Genomic DNA, 16,969 nt, shown 5'->3' with positions numbered 1-16,969 from the left:
TTGTAGGTTTGTTCTTTGTTACCATGGATATACCATCAATCAATATTTACTTTTAAATCTCTCACCTCAAATTTTTGAAAGCCCACTGGGCAGAGCCCTAGGACAATATCGAAGCGGGAATAGTTCTATATGTATCCTCGGAACTGTAGCTTCATGTGTGTGCAATTTGAGCCCAGTCGGTTAAGTAGTTTTTGCGTTATTGAGTAGTAGACAGACACACAAACACACACCATCTCATTTTTATATATTAGTATAGATAATACATTTTAATAATTTTTCCCCCAATTTTAATCTAATATATAAAATTCTCGTGTCACAGTGTTTGTCTGCAAACTCCTCCGGAACGACTTCACCGATCGTTATGAAATTTGGTGTGTAAATTCTGTAGGTATGCGAATAGAAAGTAAACTATTTCCCGTTTCGAAATTCTTAAAAGGGCTCCGCCCCAGTGGCTCTGGAGTTTCCCATGTTAACCTTATGAGAAATGGAATTAATGAATCTTAACAGCTGTTTCAATTAAACAAGTTGGTTCTGTTCTATGATGTTCAATAGCATTAAAGTTACAAGGATTACCAACAGGGTGCAGCACTATTATTTCTTTTACATTTATGACAACAGCTAATTTGCAACCAAAAGGTGAGTGAGCGTAGCGAACGAACTTCAACCTGGAGGCGAGTTAGCGTAGCGAACGAGCTAACCTGAAGGCAAGTGAGCGCAGCGATCGAGCTCCAACCTAAAGGTGAGTGAGCGTAGCGAACGAGCTCCAACCCAAAGGTGAGTGAGCGTAGCGAACGAACTTCAACCTGGAGGCGAGTTAGCGTAGCGAACGAGCTAACCTGAAGGCAAGTGAGCGCAGCGAACGAGCTCCAACCTAAAGGTGAGTGAGCGTAGCGAACGAGCTCCAACCCAAAGGTGAGTGAGCGTAGCGAACGAACTTCAACCAGGACGTGATTGAGCGATGCGAACGAGATCATCTTGAAAATTAAACTTAACGGTACTTTCTTTCCATCGGTCTGTCTTAGGGGAAACCTTTAACTTTGGCGATACGAAGTTCGCCGGGTCAGCTAGTTTAATTTATATAAATGTCATCATATTTACTTATCGTTTAATTTAAAACAGATTGTAAATAAAACTTTGCAAAAAAAAATATATTTAATAATTTGTAATCATTAGGTAATAATCAACCATCAATTATAAATTAAATGAAATTGTAACAGCTGACACATTCTTATTTTCTAAGTTAAAGTTCTTGTTCTTCACATTTTTTTACTTGCCTTGAATTTTCATAATTTGAGTATTTACTTGAACAGAAGTGAATAAGCATGAGTATTTAATTGTACTTCTAAAAAAGCCTTTCCAAGGAAGTATATACCCTCATAAACCTATAAATTTGGTGTGAATAACCACCAGCAAATACTTGCCTAAAGAGTAAATACTTGTTTTTCAACTAGTTATCAATAACCCATGCTTGTTTAAATTTAGGTTGTTGATAAATGCATGTAACACATTCAGTATAGTGTAATACACTTATTTAAATTATGTGTGACTCTAGTAATTTCCGCAAAATAATGCTTGGGTAATTGAAGATGGAACCTTTGTGGTATTCCTTCGTTATGTTCAAGCTATTTTGTTAATGAAAATCCATCCACAAGTCTCAATAATGCAAAACCTTCACATTTTACATGTTTAAAAAATGAAGGCCTTGGACCTTCAACAATATATATATTTATCTATATTTATTTATTTAATATATATATATATACTTGTACTGTATAATGTTTACTTTAAAATGGAGTACATACTTGCAAGTATACCCTCATCTCCGATAGATCAGTGAGTATACCATCTCATTTAGGAAGTATTTACTTGCAAGTAAAGAGTCGCTTTTATTCACAAGAGATTACTTGAACGACGAATACTCGCAAGTATTTACTCACAAGTAAATACTTGCTGTACTTGTATTCACTCGGCCCAGTGGTATGCTAGTGAAATCTTTTACTGAAATAAAAGTTTTTGAACTTGAACACACACACTGACATCCCAGATATTTTCACAGAGATACTGGTACCTACAAACATAAACTAGACCCATGCTGAGTAACTTGTGACACTGACAAACAAACAAAATAAACAAGTAGGCCTATAGAAAATTCACAATAAGATATTTCTCATTTAAAATAGCCAAATTTTTGTGTTCATTTTGTTGTTACAGTTTCCAAGATGAAGAAAATATGTTGTAAATAAATGTAAATATTATTTGTGTGTGTGAGTGTGTATCAATATATGTGTTAAATTGTTACATTTTAAGAAAAATTTATTTTGAAGACCAGGAATTTTAACACGAGGTATGTTACTAGTTTTAAAATGTTCACAGCTGAACATAAGCCTACCTGTTAGCTATAATTTAGAACGATATGGAATTACACTTTTTCTTTCTATACTTTTGTTATTTAAACAGTGTGAACAACAATTAATAGTTAGGATTTTTATGTAATTCATCTTTATTTGGACTTATATAGTTTTTTGTAATTTTTTATAATTATTCTAGAAATAATTTTCAATTAACATATTTAGACTTATATTTAACATTAAACGGCTACTGTACTTTGTTCCCGCGTAATTTTAAAATAGGCTCGGTGATGACAGAAACCCGCGATCAGATGTTCAGTTCGGTTCGGATTTCAATTCCGCTGTCCCGTTTCTAGACAGTTGAAGGTGGGCGGTGACGGTCTGACGGCAAGGTCTCGTGAAACTGCCCACTGCCCCTGCTGCTGCCGCTGCTGGTTCTGATTCGGGACCAGCAGAACTCGGAACTCGGAACTCAGAACTTCTGGTTTGAGTGGAGCTAGTGGGTGTTCTATTCTATTCTTTTCTTTTTCTATAAAGCTGTATTTAAAGCTGAAAGCATATGGCCTACATCTACGGTCTCGATTTACGTCCTGTAGTGTCTTGTTTTATTTATTAGTGTATATTGATAAGTTATTGGTGAGTAACTTACAACCTAGGCTAGATACCAAATACTTACCAATGAGATGTTAACTGGGCGTATTTTTCAAATAGGCTACGCCTATGTGTCAAGAACTAGTCAAGAACTAGGCCTAGGCTAACACTCCTTCCCACAAGTGTTTTTTTACACCAATGGCATTTTTTTACTTGTGTGAACCTGGCAATAACTCGGCAATAAGTAGTGTAGCGCCATAAAAAATCTATTGCTGGCCGTTTTGCGGCAAAATACGTCCGCGATGTAATGGTTTAACGGACACGACAGTATCAATATCATGTACCTGGGGGATAAGGAAGGGGGGGTAAAGTCAGCAATAAGTAGAGGGCGCGCCCGAAAAATCTACTGCTGGCCGATTTGCGGCAAAATACGGCCGCGTAACATAATACCGATGATGTCACCAGATAGAGGACACTTTAACGGACACGACAGTATCAATATCATGTACCTAACGGATAAGAAATAGGGGGTAAAGTCAGCAATAAGTAGTGGGCTTGCCCGAAAAAATCTATTGCCGGCCGTTTTGCGGCAAAATACGACCGCGTAACATGAAACCGATAATGTCACCAGATATAGGACACTAACGGACACGACAGTATCAATATCATGTACCTGGCGGATAAGAAAGAGGGGGTAAAGTCAGCAATAAGTAGTGGGCTTGCCCGAAAAAATCTATTGCCGGCCGTTTTGCGGCAAAATACGACCGCGTAACATGAAACCGATAATGTCACCAGATAGAGGACACTTTAACGGACACGACAGTATCAATATCATGTACCTGGCGGATAAGAAAGAGGGGGTAAAGTCAGCAATAAGTAGTGGGCTTGCCCGAAAAAATCTATTGCCGGCCGTTTTGCGGCAAAATACGACCGCGTAACATGAAACCGATAATGTCACCAGATAGAGGATAATTTAACGGACACGACAGTATCAATATCATGTACCTGGGGGATAAGAAAGGGGGGGGTAAAGTCAGCCAGAAGTAGTGCGCGCGCCCGAAAAAATCTATTGCTGGCCGAATTGCGGCAAAATACGGCCGCGTAACATAATACCGATGATGTCACCAGATAGAGGACACTTTAACGGACACGACAGTATCAATATCATGTACCTGGCGGATAAGAAAGAGGGGGTAAAGTCAGCAATAAGTAGTGGGCTTGCCCGAAAAAATTTATTGCCGGCCGTTTTGCGGCAAAATACGACCGCGTAACATGAAACCGATAATGTCACCAGATAGAGGACACTTTAACGGACACGACAGTATCAATAACATGTACCTGGGGCATAAGAAAGGGGGGGTAAAAGTCAGCCATAAGTAGTGCGCGCGCCCGAAAAAATCTATTGCCGGCCGTTATTTGGCAAAATACGACCGCGTAACATGAAACTGATAATGTCATCAGATAGAGGAGACTTTAACGGACACGACAGTATCAATATCATGTACCTGGGGGATAAGAAAGGGGGGGTAAAGTCAGCAATAAGTAGTGGGCTTGCCCGAAAAAATCTATTGCCGGCCGTTTTGCGGCAAAATACGACCGCGTAAAATGAAACCGATGATGTCACCAGATAGAGGACAATTTAACGGACACGACAGTATCAATATCATGTACCTGGGGGATAAGAAAGGGGGGGTTAAGTCAGCCAGAAGTAGTGCGCGCGCCCGAAAAAATCTATTGCTGGCCGAATTGCGGCAAAATACGGCCGCGTAACATAATACCGATGATGTCACCAGATAGAGGACACTTTAACGGACACGACAGTATCAATATCATGTACCTGGCGGATAAGAAAGAGGGGGTAAAGTCAGCAATAAGTAGTGGGCTTGCCCGAAAAAATCTATTGCCGGCCGTTTTGCGGCAAAATACGACCGCGTAACATGAAACCGATAATGTCACCAGATAGAGGACACTTTAACGGACACGACAGTATCAATATCATGTACCTGGCGGATAAGAAAGAGGGGGTAAAGTCAGCAATAAGTAGTGGGCTTGCCCGAAAAAATCTATTGCCGGCCGTTTTGCGGCAAAATACGACCGCGTAACATGAAACCGATAATGTCACCAGATAGAGGACAATTTAACGGACACGACAGTATCAATATCATGTACCTGGGGGATAAGAAAGGGGGGGTAAAGTCAGCCAGAAGTAGTGCGCGCGCCCGAAAAAATTTATTGCTGGCCGAATTGCGGCAAAATACGGCCGCGTAACATAATACCGATGATGTCACCAGATAGAGGACACTTTAACGGACACGACAGTATCAATATCATGTACCTGGCGGATAAGAAAGAGGGGGTAAAGTCAGCAATAAGTAGTGGGCTTGCCCGAAAAAATTTATTGCCGGCCGTTTTGCGGCAAAATACGACCGCGTAACATGAAACCGATGATGTCACCAGATAGAGGACACTTTAACGGACACGACAGTATCAATAACATGTACCTGGGGGATAAGAAAGGGGGGGTAAAAGTCAGCCATAAGTAGTGCGCGCGCCCAAAAAAATCTATTGCCGGCCGTTATTTGGCAAAATACGACCGCGTAACATGAAACTGATAATGTCATCAGATAGAGGAGACTTTAACGGACACGACAGTATCAATATCATGTACCTGGGGGATAAGAAAGGGGGGGTAAAGTCAGCTAGAAGTAGTGCACGCGCCCGAAAAAATCTATTGCTGACCGAATTGCGGCAAAATACGGCCGCGTAACATAATACCGATGATGTCACCAGATAGAGGACACTTTAACGGACACGACAATATCAATATCATGTACCTGGGGGATAAGGAAGGGGGGGTAAAGTCAGCAATAAGTAGAGGGCGCGCCCGAAAAATCTACTGCTGGCCGATTTGCGGCAAAATACGGCCGCGTAACATAATACCGATGATGTCACCAGATAGAGGACACTTTAACGGACACGACAGTATCAATATCATGTACCTAACGGATAAGAAATAGGGGGTAAAGTCAGCAATAAGTAGTGGGCTTGCCCGAAAAAATCTATTGCCGGCCGTTTTGCGGCAAAATACGACCGCGTAACATGAAACCGATAATGTCACCAGATAGAGGACACTTTAACGGACACGACAGTATCAATATCATGTACCTGGCGGATAAGAAAGAGGGGGTAAAGTCAGCAATAAGTAGTGGGCTTGCCCGAAAAAATCTATTGCCGGCCGTTTTGCGGCAAAATACGACCGCGTAACATGAAACCGATAATGTCACCAGATAGAGGACACTTTAACGGACACGACAGTATCAATATCATGTACCTGGTGGATAAGAAAGAGGGGGTAAAGTCAGCAATAAGTAGTGGGCTTGCCCGAAAAAATCTATTGCCGGCCGTTTTGCGGCAAAATACGACCGCGTAACATGAAACCGATAATGTCACCAGATAGAGGACAATTTAACGGACACGACAGTATCAATATCATGTACCTGGGGGATAAGAAAGGGGGGGTAAAGTCAGCCAGAAGTAGTGCGCGCGCCCGAAAAAATCTATTGCTGGCCGAATTGCGGCAAAATACGGCCGCGTAACATAATACCGATGATGTCACCAGATAGAGGACACTTTAACGGACACGACAGTATCAATATCATGTACCTGGCGGATAAGAAAGAGGGGGTAAAGTCAGCAATAAGTAGTGGGCTTGCCCGAAAAAATTTATTGCAGGCCGTTTTGCGGCAAAATACGACCGCGTAACATGAAACCGATAATGTCACCAGATAGAGGACACTTTAACGGACACGACAGTATCAATATCATGTACCTGGCGGATAAGAAAGAGGGGGTAAAGTCAGCAATAAGTAGTGGGCGCGCCGTTGTGTCTGTGTCTGTTGTCTTTACTATTACGTTAACCATTTGGGTACCAGAAATTTAGTTTTGGTAGGCCTACTTTCTGAAAAGTGCCAGGCTTACCTCTGGGGTAAAGTGTAGCCTAGTAAGCAATAAGAAAAATTTGAATATTATTTTTGGCAATTATTGAATATGTTTTATAAGTATTTACCATGTGATATCGTGTAAGTTTAAGGTAATTCTGAGCAATTACTTGGTCAACCCCAAACTTTTTCATATTTTACTAGGTACGGTCATAACTTAAGGATGTTCTCAAAAAACAAGAAACATAACTTATAATTCAAGCCCCGCAAGGCCATCGTACAGGTTGCCGAGCGATAAGAAGGTTCAAAGTCTACGCGATAACAGTGGCTTGCGGGAGACGCGGGGAAGGCCAGTTGTGACAGTACCGTTATGTTAGGTTAGGTTAGGTTTGGTTAGGTTAATTCATATTATTAACCTAGGCCTATCTTACTAATATTATAAATGAGAAGGTTTGTGTGTTTGTTTGTTTGTTTGTTTGTTTGTTTGAAGTTCAATCACGCATAAACTACTGGACGGATTGTGCTGAAATTTGGCATGATGGTAGCTCTCATTCCCGATTAACATATAGGCATATTCTTATCTCAAAAATCCTTTCAGGCTCCGCCCCAGTGGCTCTGTAGTTCCCATGTTAACCTTACGAGTATTCAGATTTAAAGGGAAATAAAGAATTTAGTCAGCTGTTTTAAGTAAAAAAGATTTACCAACAGGGTGCAGCACTACAATTTTTTTGCATTTATGAAAACAGCTAATTTTAACTAATCACCAACAAAAAACTGTGATATGCAATGAGAACTGTCAAAGTAGGATTGTTTACAGTTATGTTTAAGTTTTTAATGTTTAATGTGTATGTTTATGTATTTTGTGAACTTTTGATAATTTATTTTTCTCTATTGTTTAGGTGAAGTGGTAGAATATTATGGCTATGTTAGATGTATAATACTATAGTATACTGTAAATTTAAAGAAGCAAATTTTATCAAAATGTGTCCTCCCCCATTGCAAACACAAAGCTTGAGTTGAGTATAACTGCAATAAGCATTTTATACTTATATGCCAATCCCGTTCGAAGGACGGGTACTCTGCTAGTATAATATAATTCATATACCTCCAGGATCATTATGAACTAACCTAACCTAACCTGAACTTACCATGCAGGGCTTGAATTATATGTTTCTTGTTTTCTGAGAACCGTAGTAAAACATGAAAGAGTTTAAGGTTGACCAAGTAATCGCTCAGAATAACCTCGTGTAATTTTTTTATGTCTCTTACAGTTTTTTTCACGCTGAATCCTAAAATGCAATCAGTTTGTGTCGGAGAGATTCCTAAGTGGCTGTAAAACGAAGGTAAAAATTACGAATCTAAGGTTCATTGAGCGGTACTGATGGTAATATGGCGTGGTCTGGACGGGTCCGTATGTGGACTGAGGACTGAGTGAGGAGAGCAAACAGATGTTTATAATACTCGACTTAATGCGGAATGAAATCAATTCGTTATGAAACCAAATATTCAGCTCTTATTTAGGCATGTGAGGAAGGTAGGAAGGTAAACTAACCAAACCTAACCAATCAACTAAACCTAACCTAACCTAACCAATTAACAAAACCTAACATAACCTAACCTAACCAAACCTAACCAACTAAATCTAACCAATCAACCAAACCTAACCTAACCAACATAACCTATCCTTACCTAACCAAACCTAGCCTAACCAATCTAACCTAACCTAACCTATAACCAACCTAACCTAACAAGCAACCTGGCAGTGCTACAACAACCAACAAATAGTTAGTAGGATACTGCAATTAGACAAACCATCCTTTTATGAAATCGTGTTCAGTTGTGGTTACGTTTGGGGGTGCCTATATCAGCGGCCCCCATCTGAAAGATATCCCAATTCCAAGCAAATTTCTCATACTAACTTAATTCTCCGCATTAAGTTAGAGTTACCCTCTTTTCCCATACCCATTTTTCCCCTATATATTACCCTTTTACACATTAAATTACCCTTTCCCCTGCATAATTTCCAATGATAAACCACGTCAGATGTTTCCCCCACCCAAAACCCCTAATTCCCACCTGTCCCCTTGTGAGTTGGGGTTATTGCTGGCACAGTAGACTCCCTCTTATCCGGACTCCTCGGGACTGAGGCCAGTACGGATAACAGGCTTTCCAGTTAAACCGACGTCCCCAAAAACTCGTAAAACGGACTGTTAACTGTGATATTCGACTTAAATTTAGGAGAGCATTGTATTTACACACGTGATCACTGATCTCAAATCTTTCCCACGAGAACAGTCGTTTCAGTTTTGTCCACTTCCTGGCGATCTAGTCCGGTTAAACCAATGTGCTGATAAAAATTGTCCGGTAAAAGAGATGTAATTTCCGCCAAATGTAGTCCGGTTAAACTGACGTCCGTTTAAAAGGTGTCCGGATCCACACTCCAGACTGCTCACCTTTACTACTTCCTTCATCACTTCCGACGTCACGGACCTGTTTTCCTCCCTTCCTATAGCATTTAAGGATTGCAGATACCGTAATCTAATCGTCTTAAACAGATCCCACACTCCACACTGCTACCCTTGACTTACAATGTATCGAGTAATCTTCAGTATAATCTTTGCTCAATAGTAACAACTGATGTTTTTCCTTTTGTCCTGTATTTTTAATTTGCTAGTATACTGTGGATAGACAACTTACAAGTTTTTTGTTTACCTTTTACTTGTTATTTAATTCAGCCAAGATGGTTACTTAGCAACCCATAAGACTAATGTTAAAAAAATGTGACTTTCAGTTTCATTTTTCTACGTAATTAGATTTTTATTGGCAGTTCCAACTGCAGTAAACTCGTTTTTAGGCCAGGAATAAACTATTTACAACATTTGAAGAAAATAGTCGTAGCCGTTTTCGAGATGCAAGCAAGCATGCATACATAGGTACATCCAAGCAAACATTGCTCATATTAGGGTTATAAGATATAATATATATAGGATAGGATAATATCATCAAATTTGGAAAATACGTTCATTTGTTACTTAACTACAGGATTAACATTTTACAACAAAACACTTTTTTACCCTCCCTGATGCAGGAAACCTAAGTACTCGTTAAACTAATTCTAGGCCTATTTAAATAGGGAATAGATTAATAGATTTTCGAACCTGACTAAACCACCACTGGCTTGGCGGTGCAAATTCAGCATAGGCTAGATTAGTTTGGGTTATCATAGTTAGATTATTCTAATCGAGGGACCTTCAACCTTTTTTACTCCAAAATGCAATATTGTAAATTGTTGAAGGAAAAGTCCAGTAATGGTTTAGGGATGAAATTCTAGCTTTGCATTTATTTCAATAGTGTTTTCTATTAAGAACTTAAATTTTTTTTATGATTTTGCTTATTTCTGTGTGGTCTAGACCTACTACACCAGTTCTTAAATCACTTTATAAATTTATTAATACTTTTAGTGTATTTCCCATATAGGGAATAAGCTACAGTAGACCCCCTCTTAATCGACCTCGTATCAACCGATAATCGGATTATGCGCCTTCGATCATAAAATAATACAGTTGGTTTTAACCGACCTTGCTTTGAGAGCAGTTCGTTTTAACCGCCGTTTTCTAGGAATCTCGGCATTTCCGCTCCCACGTTGGGCGATGAAAACTGAACCATACGCTTATCTCCACAGGATATACCATAACCAACCTATTATGTCAGTTAGTCATCATTGTTCGTAGCTCGAGCACATCTGATCTGATTTGTTATCTGTGGAGCAAATTTATAACATCATAAAGTGCGTTACGATTTTGAGAACTGATTATCTTATCGCCGGAGTAAACAAACAATGCAACTTGTAGGGAAGGCAGGGAGGGGGGTTAACAACTCCAAGGTCAAGATAGTTTTTGTGCCTCCAGCCTCCAGTGAGAGGCTATAAATAAACGTCCTGTCTAGTAACAAAATGGTCGCTTGTATCTTTAATGTCAACAAAAGGTTCTGTACTGTATTACAATGTATTTGGAAAGCATCAATTAATACATTACAGTTATAAAGTAATTAAAATAGGAATTGTATTGACTCTTGCCTAGTACTACATTATATTCCACTGAAAGTAGGCCTATTTGACTTAACCGTGTTTGAAAATGGAGATAAGAGTAGTTTATTTTATAAATAATGCAAGTATGACTTCAAAATAATGATTATATGATTTCAAATGAATAGCACTTCATGTTATGATTTTAGGGATTGCTCGTTTTATCCGACCTAAGTCCAGTCCCATTAGGGTCGGTTAAGAGGGGTCTACTGTATTACCGTGGGTCTTATAGTAAGACCTAGACCCATGACCAAATTACTTTTTCGTTTTGAGGTCCCCAGAGGCAAAAAACACCTCCCTTCAAATTCATATATATATGTGTTCGTTAGCGTGATAACTCGAGCAAAAATGATTTGGTAAACGTGTAAACCTACGTTTATTCAAACGAGTTCGGGAACTAGCATGATCAAACTATGGAAACGGGGGTTTATGGGCGGTTTTATAGGGTAAAAATTGGATTTTCCCATTTTTTTACCCTTTAAACACAAAATTTCACAATTTCTTTCCAAACCATTTTGTAGGGCTTAAAAAAAAGTTTATAATTTGGTGTATTGAAGCAATGTTGCATGCCTAACGGCTACAGAGATAATTTAAAAAAAAATTGTAAATTTAAAATTCCCATGTTATTTTAATGGGGAATAAATTTCCGTTATTAGCGAATTTCCCTATAGTAGCTATTACTGTAGGTGGCACGGTAAGACTTAGGCCCAGGACCGATTTACTTTTTCATTTTGATGTCCCCAGAGGCCAAAAACACCATTCGTTCAAATTTTTATATACAGGGTGAGTTTTAATTGTCCCCCCCCCACCTTTTTTCTACATTTTTTCAAATATCAGTCCCAGACCACTTCCAAACATTGTTCGGTAAGCACTTCATTTTGACAATTTGGTCATTTCCGGCCGTCATCTTGGATTCGCCATATTGGTTTCAAAATATTTTTTGCAAACGTAAAGGTGGAGTTGTAACCCATTATTTCGAACTAGATTTTTACCCTGATTATGATGCCACAAACCATTAAAAAAATCTTGATCCATTCTAAAGTTATGAGGGATTTTTATAACATTATTTTTAACCCATTTTAACATTTTGTGCATTCACAACCTAAGACCATAATCTCAAAATAGTTCTTGATAAAGATAAGTATACACTGCCAGTCATTGTCGACCTGTTGTAGTTTGCTTGTTTATGTATAAATTTTAAACAAATTTGGCAATTTTATCTATTTCATCCTAATCTCATCTCATCTATTTATTAATAGGCATGCATATTTCTTTAAAACCTTTTTTCTCAGCTCGTGTGCATCGCAGGGAAAATCTACGCATACTGTTGGAAAGATATTTTCCTGTAGATGTGCAGAATCCCTTTATAAATTAAAATAGGCTAAAAAATAAGCACAAAAAATGAATTTGAAAACTTAAAAAAAATAACATGGGAGTTATGGGTTGCCATGTTGGTGACAAAATAACAACAAAATATAAACAGAAAATCAAAACAAATTCCTATAACATGTTTTATTTACAGTGTGGGGTTAACACTGTACATTACATAGTGTAAGAAATGGCCATGTGGCCCTAACTTTGCCTGAATAAATATATAATTTTTCATTTCATATAATTTTTTCATTTAATTTCATTTACATATTTTTGGTCGAGTTTTCGACCACTGGACGATCTCTAGTTTCAATAAAAAAAAAACACATCTAAATACTTTCCCTGTAGCAGTAAACCTAATTAGGTACCTACTCAATAAAATTAATGTTATTTGAATATACAATAAATCTGACAATTTTAAGGGAATATTTTAGAAGAATTCCAGGCATGTAGGCCCTAAATGGAAATTCACTTTGTCTGTAGGTTTGCTGGGGTGGGGGTATCGTATATTTTAACATAAACATTGAGTACTTATTTATATAAATTACAGCCTACATACACTTATATATTTAAATACACCTAATGAAGAAACAAAAAACCATTGTTTATCCACTGGCAATTATTAGGTAAAATATTATAAAGGGTGCGCCAAAATAACCTGACGGTTTTTAATAATAAATAACTCAAGAACAAAATAAAATGTTATGTATTAAATAATGTTATATTGTTCACACTACTATGCCATTTTCATTTATGAAAAATTATATCACTTAGGTGATGACCTCCGTAGACACAGGCTTTCCATCTTTTCTGCATATTCGCAGTCACCTTCCGTATCATCGCTTGAGGAATAGTAGCAATCACTTCCCGAATACTCTGCTTTAGTTCAGGGATGATACGTAGTTTTGAAACAAACACTTTGCTTTTTAAGTATTCCCACAGCCAACAGTCACAAAGTTGTCTGGGGATCAAGCTGACCACGGCACATAACCAAACCCTGAGATCACTTCACCGGGAAACAGTTTTTGCAAAACTGTCATTGAATCATTTGCTGTGTGATAAGTTCCGCCGTCCTGTTGAAACCATGTGTCAGTCATGTCTATCCCTAACATTCACAGTTGTGGAACCAAAACCCCCCTCAGCATTTCCACATAGGGTTTCGAGTTTACAGTGACGGTGTTCCCCCTTAATTTGTCCTTAAAAAATATGGTCCGATGACTCCAAACCATGCCACACCACACCAGACAGTAACTTTCTTTGGATGAAGTGATGTTTTGCCAAACATAACTTAAAAATGGCATAACTTAAGCAATCGTTCACTAAAACAATGAGGTCTCTAGCTTGTATAACAGCTGACTTATTGCAAAACAGAAACCGTCAGGTTTTTTGGCGCACCCTTTATTTTAATTTTTGGTATACACTTTTATTATTCATCGTAAAGAACAAATTACCATTTAAAATAATATTTGTTAAGCGCAGCAACGCACGCCGGGTAACTGCTAGTGTTTTAATAAATATGCTTCTATTGTCTTTTGAATTTGTATTCATTTTTTTACAGGTACTTGGTGTTTAAATTATACTTGGGTCAACAATTTTTGCATCTTCTTGGGGGTTGAAAATTCTTGACAAGCCTAAATGGCACTGACAAAGGTATGTATTAAATAAAGTACTTTATATTTTCGCAACAATAATCATTATTTAACATCCTTATGGCTTTTATATCTTGGGAATTTTTAATGTTAAAAATTTTTTTACTAGTATTTATAACTTTAGGTACCGTACTTGTGTACTTATCTGGCAAAATACACAAATTATTTTGTATTTTGGGTAATAAACTATTTTATACTTGAAGCAAAAACTGCACGGACTACTTTTTAAGTCATGACTTAGTTAATTGAAAAGTAGCATAAGTGAAGCCTTCCTAATAAACATCCACTATGGACTTTACATCTGCCTTTAATACCATAACATCCAGTGCTCTTTTGGAACATTGTAAACCAATCTTTAGAAGACTGAAAATGCATAGGCCTACTGTTATTCACACTATAACACATATTCACATATTAACATATTCACACTATAGCTATAATTCACTCAGCAGAAAGGAAAAAATGATATTCAAAGATTCCACCTCACGGGAACACAGCACTGTTTCCCTGCTTTTTCTTGGAAGCCGTTCAACCCCCCAGAGAAAAACGTTTACAACAGGGCCGGCCCCAGGGGTGGGCAGACCGGGTGGTCGCCCAGGGCGGCGGGGCCGGGGCGGCGGAGCCGGGATGGCCGCGGCGGGGAAGCCAGGGCAACAAACAAATTTCAGGGAACAGTAAATTTTTAATACGAATAAAATAATAAATTCATTAAGTAAATGTGAAGAGTACAATATCTATATTACATTTTACACAAAGAACAAGCCTAAGAAGATAAACGGCAATTCAAACATCGATATAAATTATAATTTAAGCCCAAATATAAAAACAAACCACTCGGCTTGTGTATCGAACAACCGTCGCCACCACGTTACGACGTTACCCAGGACGAGTGACAGCGTCAAAGCAACATTGCAGCGGTTGGGATTGACCTCGACGTATTCATCTCTCTCTTTCTCTGCCCCCTCCCACGACGTTGTGTTTACTTTATTATTGATTATTTTGGTAGCATGGGCTTCCCTTCCCTCCGAGAGAGAGGAGTTGCAAAAATGAGATATTTTGCTACTTTTTATCTTAATAAACAATGTCGTAATTTGCTTAAACAATTATCAATACTCATAGATAGGGTAAGCTGCCAGGTTGGGTACAATGGTCATGCTGGACGGTCTCAACGGTTGCTTCAGTGGACAGAGAGTGGATAGAGACAGAATGTGACATGTGTTTTGTGCTTGGACTGAAGAGAAGATTTTTCACCATGTAGTCGTGAGTCAGACATTTACAGACATTAATTTCAAGGGTCATCAGCATCCCTTTCTCATTATTAATTAATTTTCTAAGGGTCAGCAGTATCCCTGCATATTTTCAACAAACTTTTATATTTAGTGTGCTGTACATAATTGTGCAATCCTGAACAAGCTTCAATACAGTACAGTAGTCACTAACTGAGGCTAATAGAGCCACTGCAGCTCAATTCTTCAATTCATCTGTGGTCTAGTGGTCAGAGCATTGGACTCACAATCTCACAGACCCCGGGTTCCATCCTACCTGGCAGCAATATCTTTTTGCTCATTTAAATTGTTTAAATATTATTTGTAACACTTTTATTTTCATTTAAGGGTTATTTCATTTTATTTGTAAGCATAATAGTTATTTTCTTTAATACATTTCCTTTTGTCATAAATTGTGTTTTGTTATTTTTCACAGCAATCAAGTCTCAGGAATTAGCATAAAATTTCATAAGAGGTTAGAGTTAGGATTTTATTGTTTTAAAAGGCCTTAAATTTCCTCTTTGGCTTCAACACATTCAATTAATTCAGTTTGGTTCCATTAGTAAACAAGAGCATTGCACCATCAAGATTTTTGGGGGAGGCATGATTTTTTGGGTGGATTTAGGACTTTTGTTAGGGATTTTATACCAGCAAAAATTTAAAGGAAAATTTAAAAAATAAATTATTTGAATCATAACAGTAAAAAGCATAAGCACTGTTTATTTATTTAACCATTTAATCAGGATTACCATCGTTATATATCTAAGTTTGCCATTTAGACCAACACCGAAATGTTCCTGTCAATCCGTAAGGGGCGGTTCACGAGCTCGGGACTTCATAGTCCGCGACCAGACGTTGGTCCCGGACTATATAAGCGACGACCAATAAATGGGTTCACGAGTCAGAGCCTAATGATGTTAAAGCCGGGCCCATTGTAGGTCGAGACCAAATCCATAGCGGAACCTAATGACGGGATTCGCAGGGAATTTCTGTTGAGACGTTGGTAACAACCAGTAACAACAGTCTGGAAACACATGTGAAGCCACTGTTGTTGACATACGCACTTCCATACAATAGGATGATCGTGAAAAAGGGCTGAACCAAAACGTCTAAACCGCTTATTTTTCCCGTATTTCATTGTCCCAATGCTCGCCTATGATAATCTATCTAAGTTTGATTTATAAACACAACAATCCACGTTTGTATGAAATCAGATAATGGAAGTCTTTAGTGAAATATATTTTTCTGTGTGCATTATTATAATTCAATTAAGATGCATGGCAGAAAATAACCGGGTAGGCCTATTTATAACCGGATGAATGCCTATTTTGCATAGTATATGCCCGATAATTAAGGATGGTGATTTTTGGATAGGATAATTTTAACTAAACTTATTTAAATGGTACAATTATTGAAACTAAAATGTATTTAGAGGTACTGATTATTAGATATAAAAATCGTATGTGTGTGCTGGATTTAATCGTGGTTGTAAACAAAGAATATTCTTTCCGTTATTCTTCCACTCTATTGTGAAATGTTGAAAATAATATTCTGCAATTAGCTCGTAATATTATTTATGTTAACAGCTATGGTTTTTAATTTACATTTTGTGTTGTTGCGATTTTTAAAATCAGTTTCATTACAATGCGTTTATATTTACTAGGTAGGAAGGATTTACTAGTATTATATTATATTTACTAGTAGGAAAACATAGTTTTTTTTT

General features: G+C 37.9%; 1 protein-coding gene across 2 annotated transcripts in view; it reads left to right on the top strand.

Annotated features, from left to right (window-relative positions):
- The first annotated feature begins 2,798 nt into the window (after positions 1 to 2,798).
- The window catches only part of LOC128991312 (uncharacterized), a 32,373-nt gene continuing 18,202 nt past the window's right edge, over positions 2,799 to 16,969 (top strand). The window contains exons 1-2 of one of the 2 annotated variants that reach the window (XM_054414113.1): positions 2,799 to 2,847; positions 13,891 to 13,982. The gene's annotated coding sequence lies outside the window, so the exon portion shown is untranslated. Of the gene's footprint in view, positions 2,848 to 2,867; positions 2,985 to 13,890; positions 13,983 to 16,969 lie in introns of those variants that run through there. The other variant, XM_054414112.1, reaches the window with a different exon arrangement.

The sequence above is a fragment of the Macrosteles quadrilineatus genome, unplaced genomic scaffold, assembly GCF_028750875.1.
Source record: "Macrosteles quadrilineatus isolate MER2022 unplaced genomic scaffold, UCM_ALF_1.0 Scaffold_4__1_contigs__length_99947679, whole genome shotgun sequence".
Lineage (NCBI taxonomy): Eukaryota > Metazoa > Arthropoda > Insecta > Hemiptera > Cicadellidae > Macrosteles > Macrosteles quadrilineatus.
Note: the sequence above shows the minus strand (reverse complement) of the source record. Positions and strands in the feature narration are given on the sequence as shown.